The following is a 13,999-nucleotide window of genomic DNA, read 5'->3' as shown; positions in this document are numbered from 1 at the left end:
CACGAGCTCTCTCTGCACTTTCCACTATACGCAGTGTGACTGTCTGGCTTGGTTTTTTTAGCTTTTTAGTTATTTACTTTTATATACTAGCCCGATTTGTTGGGCAATCAAAAAAAATTTTTTTAATAAAGAATTTTAAAAAACGTAATACACTATGGGAGCCCTGTTTCCTTTCCTATGTGGATGACTACACTACGGATCGGTTCTGTATCTGGAGTGGGAGTACCCAGGAACAACCTCACTGGAATCAAGGACACCAAACCAAGGCTTAATACTACATGCCTACTACCCCTGCAGGGGTGCAGGGAGCTGGTGAGTGGGGATCCTTGAGGGGGAGCACCGCAAGTCACTGGATACTAGCTGGTTATCTGCACGAAAGTCACCAATTATAAAGAACACTGTTGGAACACTGTTGGAACACTATATATTCATTCCTTTGCTGGAACTTTATATACACATATATATTTTTTTGGAATTGTATTCTATCTACATATTTTTTGGAATTGGAGTTTTTTTGTTGGAATTATCTATATATATATATTTTTTTTTCATATGTGGACTAGATCCTCACACCCGTATGATTTTATAATATTTTTTCACTAATTATTCACATGGAGTATTGATTATTTAATATACCTTCCATCACCAACAGTACGTTTTTGGATGGTTGGAGGGTATTAAACATATGCTTGTTATGAGTTTTCGCTTTGTATGTATTGATAAATAATTGGTTTATTACACAGTGTGTAGAGGGGACATCTATAGATTAGATCCCTTTCACACAAGAGGTGGGGACACCTTTATGCATAAAAGTTTTTTTCTTTCTGTTGAGCAGGAGCTCTTAATTATATATTTAGTAGTATTTATCACAACAGATACCCCATTATAGGTAGCGCCACTTACCCCTATCTTAAAATTTTCCATACTATTAACCACCCTCTAGTAGGGTTGTTCAAGGGGAGGCTGCACACCTAAGTCCGTGAGCGCGGAAACCCTCCTTTATTCAATTATATACTTAGGGCCCTTTCACACGGACGATCTGTATGTCCGTTTTTCATCCTTACGTTTTCGGATGAAAAACGGACATACATGTATCCCTATGGAATAGCGGATGTCAGCGGATGAACGTCCGCTGACATCCGACCCGCTCCGATCCGAAAAAGTGTAACGGAGGAAAACCCTACTTTTCCATCCGTTTTCGGATCGGATCGGGTGACGACGGACTCTATGGTCCGTCATCATCCGATCCCCCATAGGGGAGAGCGGCGCTCTGACAGGTCCGTCGCTGCACAGTGTGCAGCGACGGACCTGTCATCTTCCTGCTCAGCGGGGATCAGCGGAGCGATCCCCGCTGAGCAAGCAAGTGTTCACGGGGCTGATCATCACTGATCTGCCCCGTGTGAAAGAGCTCATAATTGCTTGCTTGATTGATTGCTTGAAAATAGCATTGTCATTTTATACGAGGGGGGCACTTTAAGACCTCCACAAAGTTACAATGTCACAACAGATCCAGTAAAGATAAAGTAAATTAAATTGTTGTATTTTGTGACATGTCATGTGTTTATTCATGTGGCCCTTTGGGGCACAGTCACACATTTATGCGCTCCATCGCAATGCATTAAAGGAACAATAAATTGTCACTAAACCCACAAGAATAAAATTTGTATATGCAGTAATGCATCTTTGTCTCACTCACTCTGGCACCTAAGAGATTAATCCTCAGCAATATGTAAAAAAACCTGGATGATCCTGCCAGCCTCTGATCCTCCCTTCTTTCACTAACCCAAATTCAGCTGCAAATTCTATCATTTTGACATCATACATGTGGGTGTTTATGCAGATGAATGACAGCCTACATCCTCCCTCCTCCTCCATGCTTACTATCTAGCCAAATACATAGTGGGTGGGATAGTGAAAGAGATTATCATAGACGTGTAGCTCCGCCCATACCATGTCGTTGCTAATCACAGCCCCGATCCTTCTCTTCTCACACCCCCCCCGGTGCTCCTGGCCCCTTCCCCCTGCCGAGTGCTCCCATAGCACGCCGCTTGCTATAGTGGGAAGTTGCTCGCTTCCAAACCCCGCTCTGTGTGTCTATAACACACACAGAGCATGGCTCAGCTAAACCCCCACTCCCATCCTAACTTGATGTAAATGACAGCAGCGGGAGCCAATGGCTCCTGCTGCTGTGTCTTAGCCAATGAGGAGCAAGAGACCTGGGAGAGCCGCTGTTCTTGTGCACAGTGCTAGACCGAGATTGGGCTCAGGTAAATGTTAGGGGGGCTTTGGGGGCAGCAGTACACAGAAGGTTTTTTACCTTCATGCATAGAATGTATGAAGATAAAAAACCTTCAGCCCTTACAACCACTTTAATGTATGCTTGTTAACATGCATAAACGTGTTGCATTAAATCATTCAGTTTATTATGAGTGGGCTGCCAATGTAACACAATGATCAGAAAATGCATATGACTCCTATTTTCTAGCACACTGCACAACACACACATGTTATGTGTGTTTTGTGCTGCTGTGCATTCTGCATAGGCTTCAACTGTATCTTGCAGGATACAGTTCACAAAGAATAGCGGCACTACACACTGCAGTGGAACAAGTGTTTTCGTAAAAAAAGACTTGCATTTTATCATGTGAGACAATATATATATAAATATATATAAATATCAGTGCCTTGAAAAAGTATTCATACCCCTTTTTCCGCATTTTGTCATGTTACAATCAAAAACGTAAGTAAGAAAGCTGGCCAGAGGCTAGCCTGTATTTGTAGGAGAAGTCTGAGGGGTATATATCCCTCTGTCTGATCCTGCGTCTGCTTGCATTCAGGGTTACAACTGACGCACATCATTTCCGGGTTCACAGGATGGCCGCATCACTTCCAGAGTCACTTTTCAGAGTGGCAGTCAGCTGCAGGAGTCTTGTGGCGGTTCCTCTCCTGGGCTCATGTCGGGAATCATGGGTGGGGTGGGGGTGGCCGCCCGCCCCACCCACCCACTTCTCCCGGTGCTCACGCCGGCATCATCGAGGGTGGCCGCCTGCTTCTCCCGGTATTAATGCCGGGCATCATCGGGGGGGCACCCACTTCTCCTGCTGCTCATGCTGGTATCATCAGGGTGCCCGCCCATTCACTTCTCCCAATGCTCGCACCGGACATCAACGGGGGGGGGGGCGCATTGGTTTGATAATTAGTCCTGGTCTGAGACGGTATTGGGAAAGTGCCCGCTGTAATGATAATACATTGCTCCGAATCAAAGCGCTCAAGAGACTGTATATTATCGCACAACATTTTACTGAAGTGTGCTAATTACCATAACCATGAGGAAAAGGATAATTAGAATGGGCAAGATTGAAGATTGGTAAATTAATTCATGCGTGCATTAACATGTTAAGGAATAAGGCACTTCAGAGTGCTGTCTTAAGCTAGAGATCATTAATCAGAGGATAGGATGTGCGAGTCAACTGTTGCCATTTATGTACGGATATGCAAATGTGAAAGCGACACCCGCAGCCAAAGTTCCACTTTTATCTCTGGAGAGGTGTCACTCGTGGCACATGGCGTGCTTGGGAAATGAAAACATACACAGGCTTTGTTATTTAAATCTCCATCTTACCACAGGCTAAAGGGGTAGTTTTTTTTTTTTTTAAGAATATTTTAGATATAAACTTGAGTAACGATCTTTTTATCAAAATGTGCTTCTGTTATAGCGCGTTCTTTCATAGTGTGTTCTGTCATAGCGTGTTCTGTCATAGCGGGTGCTGTCATAGCGCGTTCAGTCATAGTGGGGCTGTCATAAAATGTTCAGCCATAGCGTGTTCAGCCATAGCATGTTCAGCCATAGCATGTTGAATCATAGCGTGTTCCAGTCACAGCATGTTCCAGTCATAGCGTGTCCAGTCATAGCGGGTGCTGTCATAGCGGGTGATGTCATAGCATGTTCTGTCATAGCATGTTCTGTCATAGCCTGTTTGGTCAAGGCGTGTTTGGCCAGAGCGTGTTTGGTCAGAGCGTGTTCTGTCATAGCGTGTTTCTGTCGTAGCGTGGTTCTGTCATATCAGTTATGTCGTAGCATGTCAATGCCATGCATTTACAGCATACACCAATAGCCATTTCATCTTTGTTTGTTTCCATGTCTTATCGTACCTTTTGTTCAGGTTTCTTTGTATACCTGGGCTGAGTTAGCTAGTGCTCACATCTCACAATCTGTCATATCTACAAATCCTTATGGGTTGAGGCTTCTTTTTTAAATGATTGTTGACCACAATCTTCTTGCCCATATACCACACGTCATACGATGAACGTTTCATTTCATTACACATGTACGACTACCCATCATGGTCTGTGGGTACACTAGCCCTGAGAGTTCAGTTTTAATTACCCATCTTTGTGCTGCAGGTTACTCGGGCTCACTTACTACATACACTAGGGTAGGGGCCGTCATCAGGTTCATTCACGCGCTGTGGTCTTGTCATTACTGTTTACGTCCTTATACTCAGGTAGGCACAGAGGGGTAGTGTTCTCATGTCTGGTTGTCTGTTGTCACTTTCTCTAGTTTGTGTTTCCTTGGGTTGGGCATGCCGCACGTTTCAGAAGCAACTAATTCACGTTCATCCCTTGAACCCCACGTGGGGGTTCAGAGGTAGTACTCCGTCATCAAGGAGTTGGTTCATTCTTAAGCACACAGTGGAGCTTTGTCACAGGGAGTTTCCTTTCCCAGCCACAGCTGTGAAGGCGGTACGCTTCGGATTGTTTCCAATTCCATCCCAGCTACTCCCATCAGCATGGAACATGTTCTGGGCATTATTCTTTAACAGAGATTCATGTGTGAAAAAAATTGCTCTCCACGGCCTGTTACGGTTGAAAGACAGGATGGAGGTGATCGAAGCTCGCTCAGAAGTGGGGTGTCAGCGCACCCCCAGCAACTGTTCTTCCTACAGGCAAGGTCAGCATCCCTTTAGTCCATCGGTTTTGTCAAGCTTTCTGGTTCAATATGTCTGAGCCAATTAATGTTCCATGTCAGTGGCTGTGTTGGAATCTCCCATCCCCAGTCTTCAGACAGCCCCTGCTGAGAAAATTTGCAGGCCTGCACGCGGGCCTCATCACTATCACGTCTGAGTCTTTCGTATGTAGTATCTTGGCTTCAGCAGACAGTCATGCTTTCGTTGCCAAGCAAGTTACTGGACGCAGTAATTTCCAAGGTGTGCGTGGTCTGGTTCTTCCCCTTCGTTCTGAACGTGGTGGGTCGACCCACCGGGGTGTCCAGTGTAAAGTTTCCGTTATCGTTTGTTACATTTTGGCTGCCCTCTTTCCTGCAGAAATATTTTCATTGACGTACTCGTCCGTGGATTTGACGATTCAACACTTTCTATAGTGGGGGGGGGGGGGGTGGTATTATCTATCCATCCAAGCTGATATCACCAATGTTTGAAGCTACTTCCATCAGACCTGCCCATTGGTAGGGCAAGATAAATGGTGCAGATGTTATTTCACCACTGGGCTTACCTTTGGGTCAAAAGCAGATCCTTGCTTTGACACCTTTGCCAAGCACTCTATTGGATCTTGGGTACCTGTAGTGGGTTAGGGGTTAATTCATTTAGTTGATTTCCTGTTGCATGGAGACCCTGGTTACCACCCTGGGATCTGCAGTCTCTCTCAGGGTGTGTGCTGAGCCAACGTCCCCTTGATAAAGTGGTAGGTCCGGGCCAAATATCATCATTATTCTGGGTCCTACTCTCGGCTCTAATCTCTTGATTGCGAGGTTGCCTGGAGAACTGGTCAGGTACGTCTGACCATTCAACTTTTGTCCGATCACCAGCCTGTTCAAAAGGGGAGCTTACAGTCACTTTGGGTATGCTGAATCATGCCATGAGACATTCCCCAGGAAGGAGTCTGGCCCTCCTTCCCCTGTTCAGGACTTCCACTCAGTTGTCAGGTTACAAGCAGAAGCACGACCCAAATTAAATCATATGGAACTAGTTTTCTGTGTGTCTGTTATGGTTTCTCCATGTTTAATGATGCATATTGCCACAGCGTATCCAGCACTTCAGACCCCTGCAAACTCCTGTCAGTTCGTCCACTTTTGCGGCTCACCCTCTCAAACTTCCCCATACCAAGAATAGACAGAATGAATGTTTTGAACTGTTCGATCTTCTCTGCAATTATTTTGCAGGGGCTCCTCGGGTCAGCCCTTGCTCCCTTTCCCCCTTGTATCATCTCACTACAAGCTGTTCCTTCTCATGTCTGGGTTTTCTCGGAAATTAGGTTTAATCCAAATAATTTACGGAATATTTATTTGGGTTCTGGGTTTCGCAGGTTCCAGACAGGAGTTCCCTTCTTATCATCAATTCATGGGACTTTGGTTTTCCTCCTGTTATAGCTGATAACTTGCCCTCTTTCAGGCATACTGACCAGCTAGGCCAAGGCACACCTCAGGCCTTGGTAGTTAGGGTATCGCATTTCAAAGTGAAGGCTCTGACTACAAGTAAGAAGGCTGGCCGGAGACTAGCCTGTATTTGTAGGAGGAGTCTGAGGGGTATATATCCCTCCTCCTCTGTCTGATCCTGCGTCAGCTCGCACACATGATACCCACCCACCCGTTTCCCCCAAACCTTTCATATATACTTATACACATCGTACATGTTTTAATATTCATACATTCAGGGTATGCCCTTTTTCAGACGGCACACCTCAGGCCTTGGTAGTTAGGGTATCGCATTTCCAAGTGAAGACTCTGAATACAAATGTATTTTATTGGGATTTTATGTGATAGACCAAGACAAAGTGGCACAAAATTGTCAAGTGGAAGGAGAATGATAAATGATTTTCAAAAAGTTTTACAAATAAATATCCGAAAAGTGTGGCATTCATTTGTATTCAGCCCCCTTTACTCTGATACCCCTAAGTGAAATCTAGTGGAACCAATTGCCTTCAGAAGTCGTCTAGGTAGTAAATAGAGTCCACCTGTGTGTAATTTAATCTTGGTATAAACATACAGTAGCTGTTTTGTGAAGTTTCCAGGGGTTTGTTAGAGGACCTGAGTGAACAAACAGCATCATGAAGGCCAAGGAACACACCAGACAGGTCAGGGATAAATTTGTAGAGAAGTTTAAAGCAGGGTTAGGTTATAAAAAAAATCCCAAGCTTTAAACATCTCACGGAGCACTGTTCAATCCATCATCCTAAAATGGAAAGAGTATGGTACAACTGCAAACCTACCAAGACATTGCTGTCCACCTAAACTGACAGGCTAGGCAAGGAGAGCATTAAACAGAGAAGCAGCCAAGAGACCCACGGTAACTCTGGAGGAGCTGCAGAGATCCACAGCTCGGTGGGAGAATCTGTCCACAGGACAACTATTAGTCGTGCAGTCCACAAATCTGGCCTTTATGGAAGAGTGGCAAGAAGAAAGCCATTGTTGAAAGAACCCCATAAGAAGTCCCATTTGCAGTTTGCGAGAAGCCATGTGGGGGACACAGCAAACATGTGGAAGTAGGTGCTCTGGTCAGACATGTACGCAGCTGAATTGAAAAGGAGACGCAGGACATACATGACAGGGTGTAAGTAGCTTACAGAGAAGAATAGGTTAAGAAAAAGGAGGATGTTTAAGGAAAGAACTTGTCTTACCAGATTGGAGGGCAGGATGAGATGGGGAGGAGTTGTATGTACAGTCCAGGACAGAGGTGGAGCAGAGGTTAGCAGTCTGGGGGAAGAAGCATGGTGGAACGTTCCCTCCCTCCCGCCCTAATAGAAGTGTTTCCTGTGTTTTGGAGTGGACTACTAAAGAGTGTCGTTGCGGTTGGGTCCTTGACGATAAGTATAAAAAACATGAGGTATTGAGAAAACGATGTGACCCATCTCAGGTATGGAGTCCTCCCAGTTGGTCTGGTTTCAGTCTAGACTACCGGGTAATAAGTTGGTGGGGGTCTGTGGCGGCTGGGGACAGATGCTAACTAAAAGGTGTCACAGACTCAAAAGGTGAAGATGGGGTCGTCAGGGACCGGCAACAAAGTATTTGGATTGGAGCTGGAATGTTTTAAATAATGGTTTTAGTTTATTTGTTTTTTGTTAATAAAAGGCTGAACAGACCATTTACATCCAATAAGGTGTCAGTGTCATTATTCAATAGTAACTGTAAGGCTGCATGCATGTTTGCTTTGGGGTAGTAAGTGATCTGACTGCCCTAGTCAAGATAATACCAAAATAGTTTTTTTGGCCTAAAAGCAAAACGCGATTTGTAGTGAAAAACTAACACTGCACATCACCCTGAACACACCATCCCCACCATGAAACATCGTGATGGCAGCATCATATTGTGGGGATGCTTTTCTTCAGCAGGGACAAGGAAGCTGGGTTGATGGCAAGATGGATGAAGCCAAATACAGGTCAATTTTAGAAGAAAACCTGTTAGAGTCTGCAAAAGACTTGAGACTGGGACGGGGGTTCACCTTCTATCAGGACAACGACCCTAAACATACAGCCAGAGCTACAATGGAATGGTTCAGATCAAAGCATATTCATGTGTTAGAATGGCCCAGTCAAAGTCCAGACATAAATCCAATTAAGAATCTGTGGCAAGACTTGAAAATTGCTGTTCACAGAAGTATTGACTCAGGGGGGCTGAATACAAATGCAAGCCACACTTTTTACATATTTTTTTGTAAAACATTTTGAAAACCATTTGTCATTTTCTTTATGCTTCACAATTTTTGTGCCAATTTGTGTTGGTCTATCACATAAAATCCCAATAAAATCCATTTCTGTTTTTGGGTGTAACATGACAAAATTTGGAAAATTTCAAGGGGTACGAATACTTTTTCAAGGCACTATATATAGATATTTATATATCTATATATAGATATACCGGTATATCTATCTATATACTGTATATATATATATATATATATACATAGATAGATATAGATATATATCTATCTATGTGTATATATATATATATATATATATATATATATATATATATAGATATAGATATATAGATGTATATACACTTCATAAGTGACCAGAAGAAAAGCTCTTTTCAGTGTTCGTAGAATATGGAGAAAATATAAAATGCTGTAAATAATATAAAGTTTGAGAGAAAAAAAAAGCGCTATACTGCTTCAACAATGGGTTACATTAACACAAACTTCCAAAAATACAAAAATATCTTTCCTTTTAGTAAGCTGTGAGATAGCTGAGATGGAGGCTGGGAAAAGTGAGGGGAGGGAGCGGACAGTCTTAGCCAGGCAGCTTTTCTCTGACTCATTGTTGATTTAACACAGCTGTATATCATTGTACCTCTCAACAATGTGAGTTTGGTCCCACACCCCTCCTTGTTCCTGCAAAACTCAACTGGCTGTTCTCCTCTTGTTCATTAGTCGCCACACTACCATAACCCTAATGTGAATCCCAGGATTCAGAAGCACACTGATTTGGTTGATTAGAAACAGACAAGTTGAAGAAAAAAATGTGTGTATCAGATATCATAAAAGTTCAAATTTTTGTTTCAACCATTTAATTTTCAGTGCTTGAAAAGTCAACTTAAAGCGGGGTTCCACCCAAATTTTGAACAATATCTGTATGTATTCTCTTCCTTGCCTAGATGCTGACATGCCGTTTAAAAAAATTTAAATCGCCGTAATTACCTTTTATTTTTCTATTCTTCCTTGCACTTCCTGGTTCTCCTCCCGTGGGAGTAGGCGTGTTTCTAGCCTCTCCCAGACTCCTGGGAGCTAGTCTCAGGCTTCCCAGGATGCCACTGAGCATGTGCGGGAACGAGCGGTGAATGCTGGGAGCACAGCATTCACCACATCCAGGAAATAAATGCTTGTGGGCTTCAAATGCCCACAATGAAGATGGAAACCGCCTGCAGTGAATAATATAAATTATTCTTTCCGATGAAATCTGACACAGGCGGACATATTACACACAATATGTGAGTATGTAATGCTGAGAAGAAAAGTTTGTGAATGAACTAAAAAAAAAAAAAAAACGATAGATAGGTGGACCCCCGCTTTAACATGGACCTGGAAGTTTTAACTTTTTTATAGAACAATCCTAGTTATCATGCATATAATTAGGAATGCACTGATACCCAAAGCTGCTAATTTGCTTTCATACAAAATAAATGGGCACAAATCGCACTGCAAAGTATTGCATGCAATTTAACCGCTTCAGCCCCGGAAGATTTTACCCCTTTCCTGACCAGAGCATTTTTTGAGATTTGGCACTGCGTCGCTTTAACTGACAATTGCGCGGTCGTGCGACGTTGCACCCAAACAAAATTGTTGTCCTTTTTTTTGGCTTTCTTTTGGTGGTATATGGTGGTATTTGATCACCTCTGCAGTTTTTATTTTTTGCGCTATAAACAAAAAAAGAGCGACAATTTTGAAAAAAACGCAATATTTTTTACTTTTTGCTATAATTAATATCCCCAAAAAATATATTAAAAAAAGTTTTTTTTCCTCAGTTTAGGCCGATATGTATTTTTCGACATATTTTTGGTAAAAAAAATCGCAATAAGCGTATATTGATTGGTTTGCACAAAATTTATAGCATCTACAAAATAGAGGATAGTTTTATGGCATTTTTATTTTAATTTTTTTTTATTAGTAATGGCGGCGATCTGCGATTTTTATTGGAATTTCGACATTATGGCGGACACATCGGACATTTTTGACACTATTTTGGGACCATTGTCATTTATACAGCAATCAGTGCTATTAAAATGCATTGATTACTGTGTAAATGACACTGGCAGTGAAGGGGTTAACCACTAGGGGGCGGTGAAGGGGTTAAGTGTGTCCTAGGGAGTGATTCTAACTGTGGGGGGGATGGGCTTCAACACACAGGACAGTTATCACTGCTCTCCATGGCAGAGAGCAGTGATCTCTGTCCTCTCACTAGGCAGAACGGGGAAATGCTTTGTTTACAAAAGCATCTTCCCGTTCTTCCTCTCCGTGACACGATCGCGGGCACCCGGCGGACATCGAGTCCGCGGGACCCACAGTCACGGAGACCACGGCGGGCGCGCAACACTGCTTCTTAAAGGGGACATACCTGTACGCCCTTTTGCCTACAAGTGCCATTCTGCCGACGTAAATCGCCGTGCGCTGGTCGGCAAGCGGTTAAACAGGAATGCATGGCTCCTGTGTGAATCAGGCTGAAATCCCTATGTCAAGCCTGGGTTCACACGGGAGTGGTGGGGAAACCGCATGCAATTCGGACAGGAATCATACCACATTACAGTTCAAATCGCATGCAATTCTTTGCAGTGTGAATTGAGACCGTTAATTTTGTATAGACGTAAATTGCACTGCAAATTATCGGTACTCGGTATCAGTGAGTACTTGACTGAACGTATCGGTACTCATAATTGACAATTTAAAAAATGGTATTGGTGCATCCCTACATATAATGAAATAAAATAGTTATTGCAGTGCCTACAGAAATGTTTCCATTTATTTTAAGGGGCAAGTGCCCAGTGCCCAATGCCCAGGCATAGGCGTGCGCACAGGGTGTGCCAGGTGTGCCTGGGCACACCCTAATCACCCTGTGCTGGGCACATTTCCCCTGCTGCTTGGCTGCAGAGAAAGGGACTGGGGATATCTGTCCTTAGTCTCTTTCTCTGTCTCAAAAGTGAGACATCAGGGGTCTGTTTAGACCCATTATTTTTCACCAAAGCCCCCCAATGGAGCTCCTAAAAACATTGTAAAAAAAGTAATAACAAAATTGTAAAAAAAATTTTGTAAAAAATTATAAAATTAAAAAAGTAATAATAAACAAATATATAAAAATAAACTACTGACACCAATCTCTGCCTTTCTGACACAGTCCACTGCTCTACCGACACTGTCCATTGCCCTATTGCCCTATAAATACAGTATATGCATACATATGAGCTTTGGGGTGCACACCCTAATGCAATAGGCTGTGCACACCTATGTGCCCAGGGCAGCAGGTTTAAACATGAAAGCAACAAATCTCAAAATAAACAAGTTGTAACAACCTTTTCCTTATTTTATTCCCATTTCCTGGTTACCTGTGGACACTAGTGGCCAAACTCAGCAAGAAATCTTTGGTAGAAGGGTTTTGTTTCAGGGTTGCAGTGCCAATACCCTTGTACTCATTCCCCTGTAAGGGGGCCATATCTGGGGGCCCGCTTATTAAAAAGAGGGATTACAAATTTTCTTAGAATTTAATTATGTATTTCCCCTCACATCCCCCACATACTTTTTGAGGGACCGGATGTGGGGAAGGTGCTGTGTCCCTCTTCACATTAGGGAAATTTGGGTTTTTCACTCCTCAATGTTGTAAGGCATGTGGCCTGGTATGGTATAGGAAGGAAGGGGGGCTCTTTTGCCTGGCCACCCAGGCTGCATGTCTGGATGAGGGTCTAGGTGGAATTTTAAAGTGAACCCCATGCTATTTTTACATGTTTTTCTTTAAGGCTATGTTTCCACTAGTGCGTCCCCAAAGTCGCGCGATTTTGCCGCGATTTTTTACCGCGATTTTACCGCGACTTTTTACCGCGATTTGAAGCAATGCCTGTATCTATGGACCTCAAGTCGCATCAAAGTGGGACCAAAGTAGTGCAGGGACTACTTTGAAGTCGCTGCGACTTGAAGTCGCACAGATATGAACGGTACTCATTGGAAATCATGGGAAACAATTTGTCATGCGACTTTTCAGTCCCAAGTCGCATGAAAAGTCGCACTAGTGGAAACAGAGCCTTAATGTATACTGTCCTTTTAAAGGATAACATTGCACTGCACCTTTAAAGTGATTGTAAACGATCACCTTGCAAAACAACCCATTCAGTTTAAAATAGAAATGAAAGACAAAACATTTTGTATACTATAGATATAAAAAAATATATAAATACTTGTTTTCCCTTTTTCTATAAGTAATCACAATCTCTCTGTTCTCAGCTGCATAAGAGCTGAGGAGGAGAAGCAGCAGTACACTGAGCTTGCCAGTGATAGGCTGTGCGGGGGGTTGTATGATCATTGGAGGAGAGCAGGCTGAGTTCCCAGCACAGCTAGAGAACTGACCATGGTGAGCTATCCTGCTTAGTGTGGTCAGTTTTTAATAGGAAAGCAGAGAGACTAGCAGGAATGCCAGGGATTTCACACAAAGGTAGCAATACAAAGAGAACCTGATACATTGTACATTATAACATGTTTGGGCAATGCCATAAAGCATTTGTTACCCTAACATTTCATATTCCTCACATGTGGCTATCAGGAATATGAAATGTTAGGGTAACAAATGCTTTATGGCATTGCCCAAGCATGTTATTTAAATGATTTGTGCATTTTCAATGTTGTCCTTGAAGCACATGAAAAGACCCTCTCTCTATGTAGTTTTGTTGATATGCAACCAGAAACAATATCATGACATGACATCACGTTCATGGTCAATTACATCAGTGTCAGTTTGCATTAGATATATGGGGAATGAATGGGGAAAAATAAGTTAATGTCCAATACTGCACATCAGCAATAATAAACAATTGAAGCCGAGAGGCTAAATACTGATGTTGGAGCAATCTATCATATAATTGATGACATGGTGGAGACCATGAAGACTATGTACATGCCAGTAACGTTAATCAGCCTGCAGGCACATGACTAAAGGAGGGAGGGGGGCAGTTAGTTGTTATAGGGAACCTTGTCCCAAGGCCTCCTTCCAGTCACATCCTGCAGTTAGTGCATACCAGGTGGCATTTTTTCAATAATTTTGGGGTGAGAAAGAGGAAACCGCTAGGTGTTCAACAAGAGGAAAGAGAGCGAGGGGAATATGAAAAAATGAGAAGAATAGGAGGCAAAGGCGGGGATGGCATCCGCAGTGGAGGTTACGGTACCAGGAGTCAAACCACATTAAGGAACAACTTCCATTTAGGAATAAGATAAATATCTGTCTGAAAATTGAAACATATCCCAATGAAGCCAGCTTGCAATATGTTCCTCCATTTTGTCCCTGAGGCAAGCAG

This window comes from Aquarana catesbeiana, linkage group LG06, assembly GCF_042186555.1.
Source record: "Aquarana catesbeiana isolate 2022-GZ linkage group LG06, ASM4218655v1, whole genome shotgun sequence".
In the NCBI taxonomy this organism is placed as follows: domain Eukaryota; kingdom Metazoa; phylum Chordata; class Amphibia; order Anura; family Ranidae; genus Aquarana; species Aquarana catesbeiana.
The sequence above is the reverse complement of the archived record's forward strand: the minus strand, read 5'-3'. Positions refer to the sequence as shown.